The sequence below is a fragment of the Cryptomeria japonica genome, chromosome 4 (genome assembly GCF_030272615.1).
Source record: "Cryptomeria japonica chromosome 4, Sugi_1.0, whole genome shotgun sequence".
Lineage (NCBI taxonomy): Eukaryota > Viridiplantae > Streptophyta > Pinopsida > Cupressales > Cupressaceae > Cryptomeria > Cryptomeria japonica.
This window is the reverse complement of record NC_081408.1, coordinates 355,157,498-355,174,870: the sequence shown is the minus strand read 5'-3', so window position 1 is coordinate 355,174,870 and position 17,373 is coordinate 355,157,498.

Here is a 17,373-nt window from a genome sequence, read left to right as displayed (position 1 = left end):
CTTCAAGAACCTACACAAAGCTTGACACTAAATGCTTTTCATTTGCTCTGTAAATGACTATACAGTATACATTGCTAGCTCTCATGTTTGTTTAATGTTAGCATTTTTTAGGTCACGAGCTAGCGACTAGACAGTTTGTGGTTAGGTTTAATGGTTATCACCAACTCGCAAAGTTAAATGTATTAAGACCTAATCAAGCTGTGAGCTTGCGAGTGAAGTGCTAGCAGTTAAGAGATAAACAATTTTATGTTGGCGAGTACGTGACAAGGGTTAAAGTTACCACTATCTCCAAGTCACTGCGGTGACGAGGACTTAACATTTTGTGGTTGAGAATTGGTGAGTGGCAGTTCAGTTTCCCTCAGTCACTAGATCTCGAGGTTATGAAGGCTTAGCATTTTCAGCTTGCGAGTTGAAGATAGAGAGAGTCATAAGGGCTTGTCGCTAGGTTGCAAGATGCCCTAATGGGCAGTCTTCCAGGCAGAGAGTTGACGACTGTGTGCCACATGTTTTAATGACTTAAAGTTAATATCTTGAAATTGCCAATATTTTTTTTTATGGTTTGAAAATAGCTTGAAATCGCCAATATTTTATTTTTATGGTTTGAAAATAGGTTGAAATCGCCAATATTTTTTTTTAATGGTTTGAAAATAGGTTGAAATCGCCAAAGCAAATATTTTTCTGGTTTTAAAAACATTACAATTCACCCATGCAAATATTTGTTGGGTTTTAAAACCATTACAATTTGCCAGGATTTTTCACAAACTTTGAGCGATCACGGCTAATTCGCCAATGGAGATTATTATTTTTCTCCATAAACCGCAAAAATTTGCCAGTAAAATTAAAATTTTCTTCAGAATTATACAACTTTCGCCAGGTTTCTACACCTTGTCCAAGGGAGGGGTTTCTTAAAGTTTTCCCTGATTGCCTCCATCATATCTTTTTGTTTCTGTTGTGGTTACTCTTGCTGACCGGTCCGGATTGATCTCTTTGAGGTCCCTCCTAGCCAGTGACTGCTTCAGTCTGCCAACCTTATGTGCCTCCATCCTTCAGTTGATTTGCTAATTAATTTGAAAATTACACTTTTAAGATCCATTTTGAAATTCCCCACCTTAATTTGAACTTTATACAATAATTTAGGAGTGTTGAGTACAACCAAACAAGCATTCCAATATACCATCAATTATATAAAAAAATATAAACTTACACACAAAAGGTCTATGTATGCCTTTGATAATTCAACATCTTGTTGGCTTGATGATGATTGTAATGTATTCATCACTTGTTGTCATTGATGAAACATTCTCACACACATATATGATTACATTGACTACCTGTATAACTTCAATTGGTTTACACTACCAACTGGTATGTTTAAAGTCTATCTCTAACCGGTACTTTGTGTCAATCGGTATGCGCATAAGAGATAACCTGTGACTACACTAAGTCAGCATCAAAATGAAGATGAAGATGAAGATGAAGATCAAGTGGAAGATTTTAGGACAACGATTCACTAGTTTTATTCCAACTGGGATTGACTGTTCTAACCGGTATATGTTTTTGTGATGAGTTACCATCATTGTTTTCTTAGTGGTCATTTTTGTGATGAGTTATGTTTAAATGTCTAGATACACTGCACCTAGGAAATTGTGTTCCTATGACCGACATAAGATTTGTATGTCTATTTAAAGACATCTTAGTGAATCAATTTATATAAATTATGAAGAGAGAACAGATATAGAAGAGGTGATCTATGTGAATACTTTTGCTGAAGAGCGATAAGTGTTTTAGATGGAGAGTAGTGTTGAATGTACTTAGAATGATCTGATCAAGCAAGTTTTGTGCGACTCAAAACAGATCAAACCATTCTTGTTGTTTTCTAATCATTACAACTGAATAAAATCCCCTAATTGGGTAAGCTCTAACAAGCTTCATTGTACAAATCCTCTAACAAGGTGATCCATTAGTTTGGATTCTAAAATCCTCCAGGAAGGTTACTCTTAACAGGGTATAAGCTTCTAATCAAGCTTGGGATCTCTAACAAGATTCACTCCTAGAAGAGTTCTTTGTAAGACCTTAACCGACCAGTTTTCTATTACTGCAGATAGTTAACTTGTGAGTTCCATCTCACTGTGGTTTTTATCTATCTGGGTTTTCCATGTATAAACACTTGTGTTATGATGGATGTTCTACTTTATGTGGATGTTGTTATTTCATTTTGGATAGCATGTATTTTTTTCAAATTCTTAGTTAAGTTCATCTATCGGTCAGTGTTTAAAGTTGTGTGTGTTTTGGTGTCACTGATTCACCCCCCCCCCCTCTCAGTGATTTTCAAGACCATCACATCTTTATTTATAATTTATTTACTTCACTTTGTATTCTCAATAAATATCATAACCTCTTGTTAGCTATATATGTTATCTTCAAACCTTGAATAGGCAACCATAAACCAATTATTATAAAGTCAAAAATGAAGGCATGTGAGGTGAAAAATGACTAAGCAATGATTTAATCATCCTCTCACATTTTCTACTTTCACACTTCTGATTCTAACTCTTTCATGTGTTCTCTATCTCCACCAAAGGAATTCTTATGTCAATAAAGATATGTGGAAGAAAATGAACTATAAATTTCATCTTTGTGAGGAGGTAAATGTTAAAAACATAGACAAATACTCTTAGTCAATTGAAAATGTAGAATAATTTGATTGACCCTTACAACTAAGAAGGAATCAACATATATAACTTTTGAAATATTAGAATGTATTATACTCCTCCATGTAGGCTTTACTTGTGTTGGCTTGAGTCCTACTGGTGTTTTTCTCCATGCCTTTATTTTTTATGTTAGGAGGACATTCTTCATCACTATCCATTCAAGCATAGATGGGGAAATTCAAGCATTGATCTAGATGATAGAGATCTAGTGGAATGATGAATGACACAAGATAAAAATATAATTTTTTATGTACACGATATTCTAATATTCAAAGTAGGAAACCTAATTATCCTCCCTTATTCGGGATTGGATCACTACTCCATATCACTTCTCCTCTAATGTGATTTCGTCCCTCTAAGATGCCCATTTAAGTTTGAAAAGATGTGTTTAAGAGATTCAAAATTGAAGGAGCTAATTGAACAATGGTGGACTAGGGCACCTCGGGTGATTGGTACAAAAGCAATAGTGGTGGCTAAAATGTTACAGTTTGTTAAAGGAAAGCTGAAGGAATGGAATATAGAGAATTTTGGTAACATCTTTGCGGAAAAAATCAGATTAGAGATGGAGTTGGCTGAGGTAAGTGAAAGAGTCATTCAATAGGGGATGATAGAGGTGGAGTTTCAAATGGAAAAGACATTCCATCAATAGCTTATTGAGATCCTTGTAAGAGAGGAAATATTTTGGCTTAAAAAATGTAGGGAGAGTTGGCTCCAACAAGGGGATCATAATACAAAGTTCTTTCACAATTAAACCAAGGTAAGAAGGATGACTAATAAAATGTGTGAAATTCGGAATAAGGAAGGCAATTTACTCAATGAAATTGAGGAAATTAATAGTGAGGCAGTATACTATTTTAAAAACCTACTTACAGTGGAGTTCGTTGGTCAACATCCTTCATGTGATTATGGATCAACAAAATGCTATGCTTATTCAAAAGGTATCTCTAGAGGAGGTAAATAAGACATTATTCTCTATGGAGGGGGATAAGGCATCGGATCTGAATGGTTTCTCTCTGTCTTTCTTTCAAAGTTTCTAGGAAATTAGTAAGACAACTTTATGGGAGATGGTGGAAGAATCAAAACAAAAATGATATGTGTTGAAGGAGATAAATAACACTTTAATTATGCTCATCCCCAAAAAGGAAGCAGTGCAAACATTTGATGACATGCGCCCGATCTCCCTGTGCAATACTACATACAAAATTATTGCAAAATTCATGGCGAACAGACTAAAACAACTTCTTCCTAGGATAATATCTAAAGAACAGAGTGGATTCACACCGAATAGATCTATAGTGAAGGGGATCATCATTGCAAATGAGGTGATCCACTCAGTGAGGCAAACAAAAACTAATAGAATGCTTATCAAATTGGATATTAGGAAGGCATATTACCATTCGAACAAAACACTCTTTCTCAAAGTTATGAATAAATTTGGCTTTCACCCCAGTGGCTAGAATGGATCAAGAGTTGCATCTCTACCCCTTGCATTTTAGTGCTGATTAATGGTAGCCTGGGAGGTTTCTTTTCTACCTCAAAGGGGATTAGATAGGGAGATCCGTTATCCCCCTTCTTGTTTGTGATCATGACAAAATCTTTAGGAATACTGATTAGTAAATATGGAGAAAGTGGCACATGGAAAGGTATCAAGGTTGCATGAGGGGTGGAGGATATCACCCACACACAATTCGTTGATGACACATTTCTCATGGGAGAGGTCACTACAAGGGAAGCTATAGTAATCCTCTCCACTTTGGATAAATACTATAAAATATCTGGGCAAGCAGTAAACTGGAATAAGTCAAAATTCTATTGATACAATACCCAAATGGAAATTTAGAGAGAAATTGCAAGGATCTTGTGGATTAGAATGGGGAGATTGCCAGGGGAGTTCTTAGGGATACCATTATTTGCAGTAGCTAATAGATGAAATCTATGGAATAAACTAATTGAGAGTTGTTTGGGGTGAATGGAAGGCTGGAAGAGAAAGTGGTTAACATCAACAGATAGAATTATCATGTTGAAATCAGTTCTCTGCCATTCCATTGTTCTCAATGCTATGTCTAAAAATTCTAGAAAAAATTACAAGGGCCATAGAGAAGATGAGGAGGGAATTCTTCTAGAACGAAAACCAAGATAAGGATAAAATCCCACTCTTAGCTTGGGATAAGGTTTGTAAGCATAAGAAGTCAGGTAGAGTTGGGATAAGAAAATGGAATCTTGTAAATGAAGCAATGAGAGTCAAACTTGTTTGGATCATATATTGAAATCCAAAATAGAAGTGGGTGCAAATATTGACAAATAAATACTTGGATAATCAAAATAGAGAAAGAATAATAATAGTCAAAAACCCAACTAGAGGATCAACCATTTGGAACTTCTTGTCAGATTGTAGGAAAGTGATTATAAATCATCTTTCATGGAACCTAGGCAACAGGAGAAGGGCGAACTTTTGTAATGACTCTTGGAAGGGGCTTCCGAACTTGAACTTGGATGATTCATGGCAAGCAATGAAAACTATTGCAGAAGGGAGATGAGGGACTCAGGTGGTTGATTATGTGGTGAGGGAGGATCAATAGGGGATTGTGAAATGAAGGTGGAAAGATCCTGGGGAGTTGAACCTAGGAAGAGATCTGGAAAGTTGGTTTAGAGAATTTCTTAGTCAAAGACATATTAGATTCACAGAGGAGGGGGACACTTTGATTTGGCGTGGCTCTAAAAGTGGTAAGTAGTCTATTAAAATTGGATATAATTTACTTGATCTATAATTGATTGAAGATATATGGATGCATCATTTGTGTTGGAATGCCAATCACCTTCCTAAAGTATGCTTTTTGCTTGACCAACTTTAAGAGGCAGAACTATTATAGGGGATCATTTTAATAAGCTAGGTTTCGTGGGTCCCTTTAGGTGCATTATGTGCAGAAAAGAAATAAAAAGTGTGAATCATCTGCTATTACATTGCCCAATTTCCAGAGAATGTTGAATGAAAATTGTTGAGAAGACTGGAATGGTGCCCCCCCTTGGCTGCAGATATAAAAATTTGGTTTCAAAGTTAGGGAGTATGGGAGAGCGAATCTATTTATTCAAGTATTTGGAGTATTGTTCCTTTGGATTTTATATAGGAGGCGTGGAAGGAATGAAACATGCATATTTTTGAAGAGAAAGAAGAAAATGTAGATCAATTGTGGAGTATAATAGAATGTTCTATTTTAGAGTTGGTTAGTTTAGTTGTGGCTAAAGTTAATGTGAGCAAACACCCTACCAACTATTTGAATAGCAAGATCCAAGCTCATTGGACCCTTATTAAATACAGGCTTGTTAATGGGCTGGAAAGGGTTAATCCTTTTAAAGATGAAACTAGTTCGGTAAAATGGTTGCCACCAGAATAGGGTTGGATCAAAGTGAATTTTGATGGCACTACAAGAGGAAATCTAGACCCATTTGGTGTCGGTTGTGTGGCTAGAAATTATCAAGGTCAAATTATTGCTATAGGTAGTCAATAATTAGGTGTGGGAACTAATGATGAAGTTGAGGTAAATGATTTTATTTTAGCAGTTCAAATGGCAATAAAGTTAGAGGTGGTGAATCTTCACCTTGAGGAAGATTCACATATTATAGTGCATGTTATTCTACGAGGTAAGGCCAAGAATTAAAATCTTCATAAAGATATTCGAAGTATGAAATGAATTTTATCCTTGTTCCAAAGATATAAGGTGTTACATGTGCTAAGGGATGGCAACAGAGACGTCGATGTGCAGGAAAACATGGCTTTCGACTTCCAAGAAGGGGAGATAAATTGTTTTGATGACCGTACAAACTATTAGAATGTTGGGGAGGATTGATGGACATAGTGGAGATGTTTCCATCATTTGGAGGATGAGATGGCATCTTCGTAGGATGATGAGGTGGTAAGATTTAAATGAAAGATGAGTTGGCTAGATGGAGTACATAGCTAAAGATATTGGGTTGGTTATTAAATGGGAGGTGGCCAATTGGACACCAAAGCATGTGTATCCAAACAGGGAGATTTCTTTGTAAAGAATACGAGAGAAGGAAAAATGGTTTTCTTGCGATGAGGGTGGAGTGCACACCTCGTACAAGACTTAATTTTAAACCTAACAAGGGAGAGAGAAAATTAATTGCTTCTTTCCTTATCTATCAAGAGCATTAATGAAGCATCTCAAAATTGATGTTTTGGACTATGGCTTAGCTGGCATGATTGAGGCTTTAAGCTTTTCTATTGCATCTTTTAATAATAAGTTAGGTGGCATTATGGTGTCTATGGATTTTAAGTAATAATTGATGTTTTAGACTATGGCTTAGCTGGAGTGATTGAGGCTTGAAGCTTTTCTATTGCATCTTTTAATAATAATTCAGGTGGCATTATGGTGTCTATGGATTTTAAGTAATAATTGATGTTTTGGACTATGGCTTAGCTGGCGTGATTGAGGCTTGAAGCTTTTCTATTGCATATTTTAATAATAAGTCAGGTGGCATTATGGTGTCTATGGATTTTAAGTAATTTAAGTGTGCTAAGAAGGTGTGTATTTAAGCATATCTCTCTATCATCTTGGTGAAGATTGAGAAATTCATTGAGTGGGGAACCATTGGAGAGAAGAACATGGAGGCAATCTTTTCCTTATAGGATTCCAAACCTATGGTTGCCTTTTGGGGGCATATCTTAAATGAACATTTATCACATGTGTTCAAGTATAATGATCATGATTTCCTCAACAAAGTCAAGATAGTTTTGGGAGATGGATATTTGAATGCACAGCTTCGCTACCGAATCGATGTTGGAAAATTTTCTATAATGTTTTTTAGCATGGTCTTTCGAATTGGAATCAAAGGAGATGGTGAACTGGCTGATGAACAATTGTGTAAAAGTGGAGTGGTGTTCGGGTTTGGAGAGATTTGTTGGGATAGTTACAAATGGTGAAGACTTTGTGTGCCCTAGAGGAGATTGGTTTCATGTGAGTGAGTTTGATCCTCCATTGAGGCCTTTCCTCCTTTGGAGTGCTAATTGCAACAAGGAGGTGCATAGGAATTTTTTCTAAATTGGCATGAATGGAGTCAAATATTACCTAAGAGAAAGGAATGTGCACAACATCAGGGATGAGCTTGCAAAATGGGGGCCACATGTTGAGAACTTATCATCAACAATTGAAGCTTCTCCTTCAAAGAATGAATGAGGGAGACTGGTGGGCTTGAGGAAGGCAAATTTGGTTTTCTCTCTACAAATTGTTGAGTCTTAGAGCCACCTAAATGCTCCAAAAAGGATAGAAACCATGGTTGCTCGGGTAGAAATAGTGAATGTTCAAGGAAATTTTTTTAGAGAGGCAAGTTAATCTTGCTACCAGAATTTGGTGTAGTAACTTTTGTATCTAGGGATAAGCCCATTTTGTATTTTGTAATTCTGATGGGGTGGGTAGAGGAAGGGTAGACTATTTTTGTTGGTGTAGAATGGTTGGGGAGTATTTTTTAATTATGTTTCATGATAATTTTTAGATAATGTACTTTCTTTTTCAACTTCAATATAAAGCTCTATTAACCAATAAAAAAAAGTAACAAACATAACAAATGTAATGATGTAATATTCCTAACAATTCCTTCCTAGACTCAAAATCAAAACCAAATCACTTCATTTTCTTCGTTGTACTCCTTACCAAAGTGTCTAGGATTATCATAATTCTAGCAAATAACTTTGCAATTTTTAAGGAGATTTGGTTATTGCACTTTTCATCCTTCTCGAATTTTCCATCAAGTCTCCCTCAAACATTCAAGGCCTCCTTGGAATTGATGGATAACTTCCTCATAATATATTTATAAATTATATAACCTACAACATATTTAGTCTTTAGGATAACAAAAGTACTCTTGATAGCCATAACAAAAGAATCCTATAAATTAGGAAAAAAAAAAGTAAGATCTAGTATTTCTCCTCATCCATCTTGAGACCAAATAATGCCAATAAAGTCACCAACATATTGAATGCTTTTAGGTGATTGATAATTCATCCACTCAATTCTATTCTCAAGTTATACAATTTCTTCCTCAAGAAGACCTTATTCACTAAATATTTTACTTGATACATTTCATCAAGATTATTTCATAGTTTATTTTTAGAGGTCACTTCATGGTTGATTAAAACAAAGTCTTTGAAGCACAATTTGATTAGATCCTTGGCTTAAAAGTTCATAACATTATATCAAGAAACCAAAGTAGCATCTACAAACCTTTTTTCTCATTAATAGCATCACACATATATCAATCCATTAATAGTTCATTCATTTCCAACTTCCACATCTCAAGATTGTTCCTAGAAAATTAATATATCTTTATTCTCCTTGATGAAATTTCCATTTAAAAATTCATGCAATAAGATCATAAAGTAGGTTTTGCACAAGCTTCCACTCAAAATTGTGTTAGTTCAAAAAACCAAACAAACCACAACTAAAACCAAAGATGACCAAGCTCTGATTCAACTTGTAAGGATTCTAAGGTAGTGAAAAAACTTCCTACACCATTCTTAAGAGTAGGGAAAATGCAAAAGTTTTTTTTATTTTTATAACATTTATAAAGATTATATAGAAATAAACATAAATACCACTCATACCAAAATATAGTGATTTATATGGGGGAAAACACTTTTAAGAGAAAAATTCCTCACTCCAAATGTCATTCAATATATTACTCAAAAATTGCAAGATTACAATATACTTGTAGAATAATATTTCATAGGAGTATCACCAACCAAAGATCCAAAAACAACTCAATAGCTATCAAAATATCACAATACACCACAATATATGGTTTCAATACAATAACCTCATAAATTAGGGTTGCCTTATAAAGCAAGCAAACTCAACATAATCTCCATCGTTAGATGTGTGACCTAATGATAAATGGTCCAATTTACAATGATATAATGTGGCTTTTAGGGGTACTACCCCAAAACCTTGTTGGGATGTGAAACCCCTAAACCTTGTAGGGGTAGTCCCGGTGCTCAACTATCATAAGTAAGCCTTTTGTAATGCATGGTCAAGACACCATTAAATTCTAAAATTTTATGTTATGTTCGCATGTGAAAATATGGCCATGACACTTCCTATGAAATCTACATTCAAATATCTTGCTAGGGAACTAATATTTTCAACCCTATATTGTTGTCTCCCACCACCTTTACTATTTTAATTTATAGTTGGTAGAAAATGTTAATAGAGATTAACATTTTGCTAATATATTTTTTTATTTATTGTCAATTAACACATTAATGGTGATAATTATTAAAGATAAAATCATTAACAATAATTATACCTAGTCATAATCCTTTTATTTAATTAGGATTTTGGTTATATTGATTAATTATTTTAGTCCCTATGTTCATGTTATTTCAAAATGACATAAGCTACTATATGGTGTAGGAACACCCTCAAGACCTAATATGCCTACAAGAGGAAAAGTTTATATTTTTGTTTTGTTTTATGTATTTTAATGTTTGTAAGGTCATGTGTGATCATTCATGATCATTTTGAATCATTATGTCAAGATTTGAGTCATTTTGATGAACATTGTAAAAGTTGCTCAAAAGTTGTCAAAATTGTCATGACAACTTTTGCAACTTGATGACAATATTTTAAAAGTTTGTTCAAAATTGTTTATGGGTAGTTGTAGGTTAGTTGGGTAGTTAAATATGATGAAAATTGTATAAATTTTGTTCACAAACTCGAATTTGGAGGTTGGAGAGGGCTAGAGAAGGATGTAATAAAGAAAGAAATAATTTTTGTAGCATCCTTACATTGCTCTTAAAGTTTTTAGAATTTGCAGTCCGAAACATGCCATTGTACACCCTTTTGATGGCCTCATATTGAGGACTGTAATATATGGATGGAGATACATTGTTTCTAGTTTCCAAATATTTTTGTCTCATTAAATTTGATTGAGTTTTTGTAAGATATGCCATTTTTGGTACAAGTCGTCCAAAATGACTTATTTTTCTATAACAATCTAAAAGAAACGTATGGTATGGATTGATAAGTTACAATAACAGTCTGAAACAAATGAGAAAAGGTGGATAAATGAGTCTAGTTTAATTTAGTTTTTATTTGATCCAATTTAATTAAGTTTTGAATGATGATGTTTTTGGTGAGAGTAGGTCTGTGATAAAACTAGGGTATCCAACAAGCATTAAGAAAGCTATATCTCTGTATTGCATCATTCCAAAGGGCTCAAACTTGGTTAGAGTATTCTTCACATTTCTGCAAAAAGATCCTATAAAGAAATTTGGGTTATTTGATCATTTGGGAAAGATATGGGTGTTTTGTGTATCTTTTCATAGTAAATGTTGTCACGAGGGATTAGCAAAATAATACATTGTTGGTTTGTTTGATATAATGATGACTTGTATGCCATCGAAATCCATAGTGAGAGGCCATGATCATTCCAAAATTGTATCTCCTTGCTGAATTTTAGATGACATATGTGAATAGACCAAAGAAGCAATGTATCCAATTGGTGTAATTGGAATACACCTTGAAATTATTTGTATATCTTGTATGTTGATTGATGTTACTCCCATCTCTGCATCACTATAACTATTATTATCATTTAATTATGAATGACATAGGAATATAACATATTATAAGTTAAACTGTAGGAAATTATAACTTGTCATTTAAAAATCGATGTCTAACACATGTTATAATAATTCAAATGTATACATTATTTAGGATGAATAAATAGAAACACTTTATGGATTACCTAAATTACATTTGGAACAACTAGTTTGATAACAAGAAAATTATTAAAAAAGTTTTGTTGAATACCAACAATCTCCCTGCTCAATGTTCATAACATCACTTTTAATGTTTGCCTCATAAGCATACAAATTATTGACCCATTAGAACTAATTAGAATTTTATATATTCTTAGAAATCAAATATTCTTGTCTAAGGATATCAATAAGATTCATTACTATTGGAAAATAATTTTATTAGAGGTCATACCCTTATAAAATGTATATATTGTTCTAATATAAGGTTATAAAATTGTATATATTATATGATTTATTAAGCATATATTATTTGAAATAATTATAATCTAATAACTATAAGATTATTAATTATTTGTGAATGGGGGTTATTGAAAAGGTGTGACTAGTTAAGCCACCCTTCCTTCTATATTGAAGGAAGTTCTCTCTTATTTGAAAGGCATGTGAATTTGAAGATTTATAATGAGTTGTATCACTATGCACATGAGGTATTATTGGCCATGTGGAAGTAAGGAGAAGGGTCCCCAAGTTCAAGTGTATTTTGCTATAGACTATATTTTGTAAGCATTTTAATAAAATGATGCTTTATGGGGTTCTTTACTCGAAAGGGTTTTCCCCATGTATATCTTGTTTAATGTGTTAACTTTATGTTTGTATGATTCTTAATTTAATTATTTTATATCTTGTTTAGAATAATTAGTATCCTAAGATCCCAATTTCTAACAATTACATACTTCAAAAAGTGCCACATAAAATGTCAGGATTATTGTGTTTATATTTATAGTCAACAAGAATCAATGCAACTTATAAGTTATCTTAAAGATAAATAATAGAAATTACATTAAATAATACAATGGATATTTATTCATAATGGAATGTGAAAAGATCATTCGTTGGTTAGGGTAATCACATGAGGAGAATGATGGTGCTAGGAGAGTGAATTGCTCGCGGGCTAGGGCCTGTGCCCTAGCCGTGTCCCTGCTCCTAGTGTGTTGTGGGTGTATATCTGCAAGATTGGTGGTGTGGGTGTTTGGATCGAGATTTTTTAATTGTAGATATGGGGGTTGGTTTAGCTACGGTGGTGGGTGTGGTTTCCTGTGGGGGTTTTCGTGTTGGTTTTGGGTGGGGTTTTTTCATGATGGTGACTCTTGGAGTTTTTGAGGTGTTTGGTTGGAAATCTGTTGGGGGATTTTGGCTGCTGGACCTGCAAGCATGGCATAGGTTGAGATATGGTTGGTGTTGGGGGGTTTGGTCTTGAATGGATTTGCATGCAGGTTCTTTGGGGATGGGCTCCTCATTTAAGGACTCTCTGTTGGGAGTCTCTTCTTCTCGTAATCAGCATGCCAATTCAAACATTGATGGTGTAAGTAAAGATGCTAGAGTTATCCCTTCTCTTAACAATAAGTTTTGGCCCTCGAGGATTATTGGTTGTTTAGCCCGAAGTGAGCAGAGGCTAGTTCTGGTGATTCAACCAGAGACTATTGAAGAGGATGTTACTTACCTGTCTAATCATGCCTTGATCTATAAGTTCACAGGGATTCGAGTTTCAATACCTTTTCTAGAATCATGGACTCGTAGGACATGGAATCTAGAGGGAGAGATGGAGGTAATGTTGACTGCAAATAGCTATTTTCTAGTTATTTTCTCTTCCATCACAGACATGAATATGGATATTGAAGAAGGCCTGTACTTCTACAACCAAGTGGGGTTGTTCATCAAACCATGGCATGTGGGTTTCAACCCTATAGAGGAGCTTCTGTTTTGAGTCCCTGTTTGGGTTAGACTTCCATGGTTCCCTCTTGAATTTTGGAGGCATGACATTTTCCACTCTATTGCTTTGCTACTCGGAAAACCTGTAGGCCCTCCAACACACATTATAGATAAAAAGGTAATCACTTATGCTCGCCTCTACATTAAGATGGATTAAAATAAACCCTTACCAAGATCTATGGAAATTAGTTTGGGGTCCTCCTCTTGTATACAACAGATTGACTATGAAACTTTGTCGTTTCGTTTTGCCATGAATATGGACATTTATAGAGGATGTGCCCCAAATCTATTTCTTCAGGTCCATCTAATAGTGGTTTGACTCACCTGACACCTAATTAAGATAAAGGGACAGATCATCTAGTGGAGGATGGTGAGGGGTTTGTTCCAGCCAAGACCCGAAGTAAGGGAAGAGGGTTGAAAAGAACTTTGAAGGATAGGGAGGCGGATGAGATATTTAACAAATTTGAGGCTTTAAAAAAACTTGATCAATTTGATGAGGCTCTTGCAGGACTTCCTATGGGTCAAGAACCTTTGACTACAAAACAGGGTGGCGGGGAACAAGAGTGTGTTCCACCTTTGGCTCCTCAGGTGGGGGGTATTGATTCACATATGGATATAGATATCAACCTGATTCCTTCAGGCACTTTTGAACCATTTGAAAGCAATATGTTAAAGGATGATGCAGGTCAGAGATGTAGGCTATTCGATGTGGAAAAGGAACCTCAAGTGGTGGGTAAAAATAAGGGAATTCCCCTAGCATTAGGAGTTCAACAAAAGATGCTCAAGAAGGGTATTCCAGACCAGCCTCCTAAAGTGGGTAGGAAGAAAGATCAGGAGAAATTGAAACTGATGGGTGAGACTCTAGTGGAGTTTGGGGCGGTCAAGACTATAGACTCTCATTTTTCACCATCTCAAAAATGATTATGCTCTCATGGAATGTAAGGGGGTTGAATAGAATCCCTAGAAAAAAGGCTATTCATGAGTTGATTCAGTCTCACTCTCCTGATGCAGTTTTTATTCAAGACACTAAGTTGTCTATGGATAGTATGTAGAATTTGGCTGCTAAAGTCTGGGGCAAGGGGCATTGTCAGTGTATAGGATCTCAAGTTAATGTTGGTGGTTTGGCTTGTCTCTGGGACCCACACAAATTTTCTCCTATGTGGTGGGTGTCTAGTAGTCATCATTTGTCTATGGATGCTACAAGTTTGGAATCAAGAGAAATCAATCTTTTCTCCAATGTTTATGCTCCGACTGATTTTCCTTGGAAGACTAAACTATGGTAGCATATCAGATTGGTTAGGTATTTGGCCACCTTTCTTCCTTAGATTTTTGGAGGAGACTTAAATTCTATTGTTAGTTTGAGTGAGAAAAAGGGTGGAGTTGGCTGATTGGAGCAGTCTTCCAGCCTCCTCCAGGATAATATAGATTTTCTGAGGTTAGTGGACCTCAAGCCAACCAATAGTATGTATACTTGTAATAATAGAAGGTGGGGTAAGGATACTATTTTGGAAAGGCTTGATATATTTCTTGTTTCATTTTTGTGTGGGGGATAGCTAGAACATCAGTTCTAAAATTCTTGATTGGAGAGGTTCAGGTCATTGGCCCTTTAAAATTTCAGCTTTTATTTTCAAAATCTCTAAAAATCCTTCCTTTAAATTCCAACTTATGTGGCTTTGGGATTATTCTCTTCATGAGCATATTGTTGTTTGGTGGTCAAGGGGAAAGCTAGCTTATGGGACAACAATGTTCTCATTTTTTAAGAGACTCAGATTTGTGAAGTACAGATTGAAGAGATGGAACATACAATGCTTTGGTAACCTTTTTCAATTCTAAGGCAGTGGCTCAGGCTCACCTTGATGAGGCCACTCGTAAGATTAGAGACCATGGGTTACCTAAGGAGTTGTTTCAATTGGAGGCTGAAGCTATCAAGGACCTTGAGGAGTGGGAACTTCGGGAGGAAGTTTTTTGGAAATAGAAATCCCGCATTGATTGTCTACGGGAGGGAGATAGTAACACATCATTTTTCCATAACTCAGTTAAAGATAAGAGACAGGGTAACTTCATTACCTCGCTTAAATCTTCTGATGGGCTCACATTATCCTCTTTCAAATTGATTTTGAGAGAGATTGTGCATTACTTTTCAAACTTGTTTAGTGAAGATAATCCTCTTGCTAGCATTGAGGAGGATTCAATCTTTGACCGCATTCCTTCCTTAGTCACTAAGGAATTGAATGAGCTTCTCATGAAGCCCATTACTCTAGAGGAGTTAGAGGGAATTATTTTCTAGATGAATAAAGGTAAAGCTCCTGGATTGAATGGCTTCCCTATTGATGCATGAGCATCCCCTGTTCATAGCAATCTTGCATCAACCAAAAATATTTCCTTTCTGTTTTTGCTTTCTGTTTGTAGTTTTAGCATTTCTTTCTATGTGTCTTGGATTTGGCTCACCGGAACTTGTGGAGTTGGATTTTACTTGAATACTTGATCATCTTCCTTTTTCCCAAACCATGGAGCATTTGGATCATTTTTTGGCAAGTTATTGCTACCAATTTCTGAGACAGTTTTCTGTTATCGGTTTCCTAGACCTATTTGCTTTGGTGATCTACTGGATCCCCTTCCGTAGCTTGCAGAGCCCTGAGCATTGATTCTGATGTTCCTTGGCATGTGTCTGACCTTTCTCATTATCTATACTTCACCCTTTAGATTTTCCAGATGAATTTCTTTGGTGGAGGCCGACCTTGTTGGTTTTGTACATTAGGTTTTGTTCTTCGGGTTTTGATCCCTTTTTGGGCCAACCGGATCCCCTTGGATTGTATAAATCATTGTAATAGAGAATTAGAATGTAACCAAGAAGTGAGACAGAGAATAGAAGATAGATCCTAAGATTTGAGGTCCCAGTTGTGACCTATTCTGTATTTTGAGCATATTTTAGTAGGCTTGTGAACCGGTTTCTGTAGCCCAGTTGTTATCGGTTGGTTGTTATTAGTTTTCATGTTATAATTCAATCTTTTCTGCATTGCCTCCATCATTTCCTTGTGTTTCCGTTGTGTTTACTCTTGTTGACTGGTCTAGACTAATATCTTTGAGGTCCCTCCTAGTCGGTGACTGCTTCAAGTGGTATCAGAGCGAGTTTTCATTCAGGAGATTGCGTTGTCCTGAGAATTTTTTTGTAGGGTGGTGGACTATGGATCTGACATGTAGCTACAGAGGAACTAGGAATGGTGGAGCGTGTGGGAATGCAAACCATGTTGTGATGGAAATTTTCCAAGGAATAGCAGCCCGATTGGAAGCCGTGGAGATAGCCCAGAGAAGAGGCCGACACATTGAAGATGTAAGTGAAGATGAAGGAGAAGAAGCCCAGACATAACAATTAAACCCACTGGTAGTTGATCCAGATGAGGAAAGGTTTTTGAGGGTTTTGAGTATGGTGAATACTAAACCTCACTTTACCCCACTAGAATATGATGGAAAGCTGGATTCAGATGAATTGATGGATTGGATCTCAAAGATGGAGAAATATTTTGATTTTGAAAATACTGCAGAAGAAAGGAAGGTGAAATGTGCCTGTACCCAGTTGAAAGGTCATGCATCTCTTTGGTGGGATCATTTGTAGGTTGATAGATAGAGAAGATCAAGACATAGGAGTGAATGATTGCGAAGTTGAAATCAAAATTTATGCCAACTGATTATCAAGTGAATCTATTCTGAAAGTTGCAGAATTTGAGACAAAAGGAATCTAGTGTGAAGGAATACACCGAAGCATTTTACAAGTTGAATATCAGAACTGGACATGTTGATGATGAAGTTCAACAAGTTGCAAGATATTTGATTGGATTGTGGGTGTCTATACAAGATGAACTCAGTTTGATCAAATTATAGAGTGTTGAATAGGCTTAGCAGTATGCCCCGAAGGTAGAAGAAAAGCTAAACAAAAGACATGAGCAAAGACAGAGAGACAGAGGTGGACGTTTTTCGGAGGAATATTTCAAGGAGGAAGAGGATATACCAAAGGTAGAGGAACCTGCATAGATCATAACAAGGACAAAGAAGTGAACAAAGAAGGTAATTCATACCGAAAAGATGATAGAAATTTCTACCGGAGGAGAGAACCAGATGGCT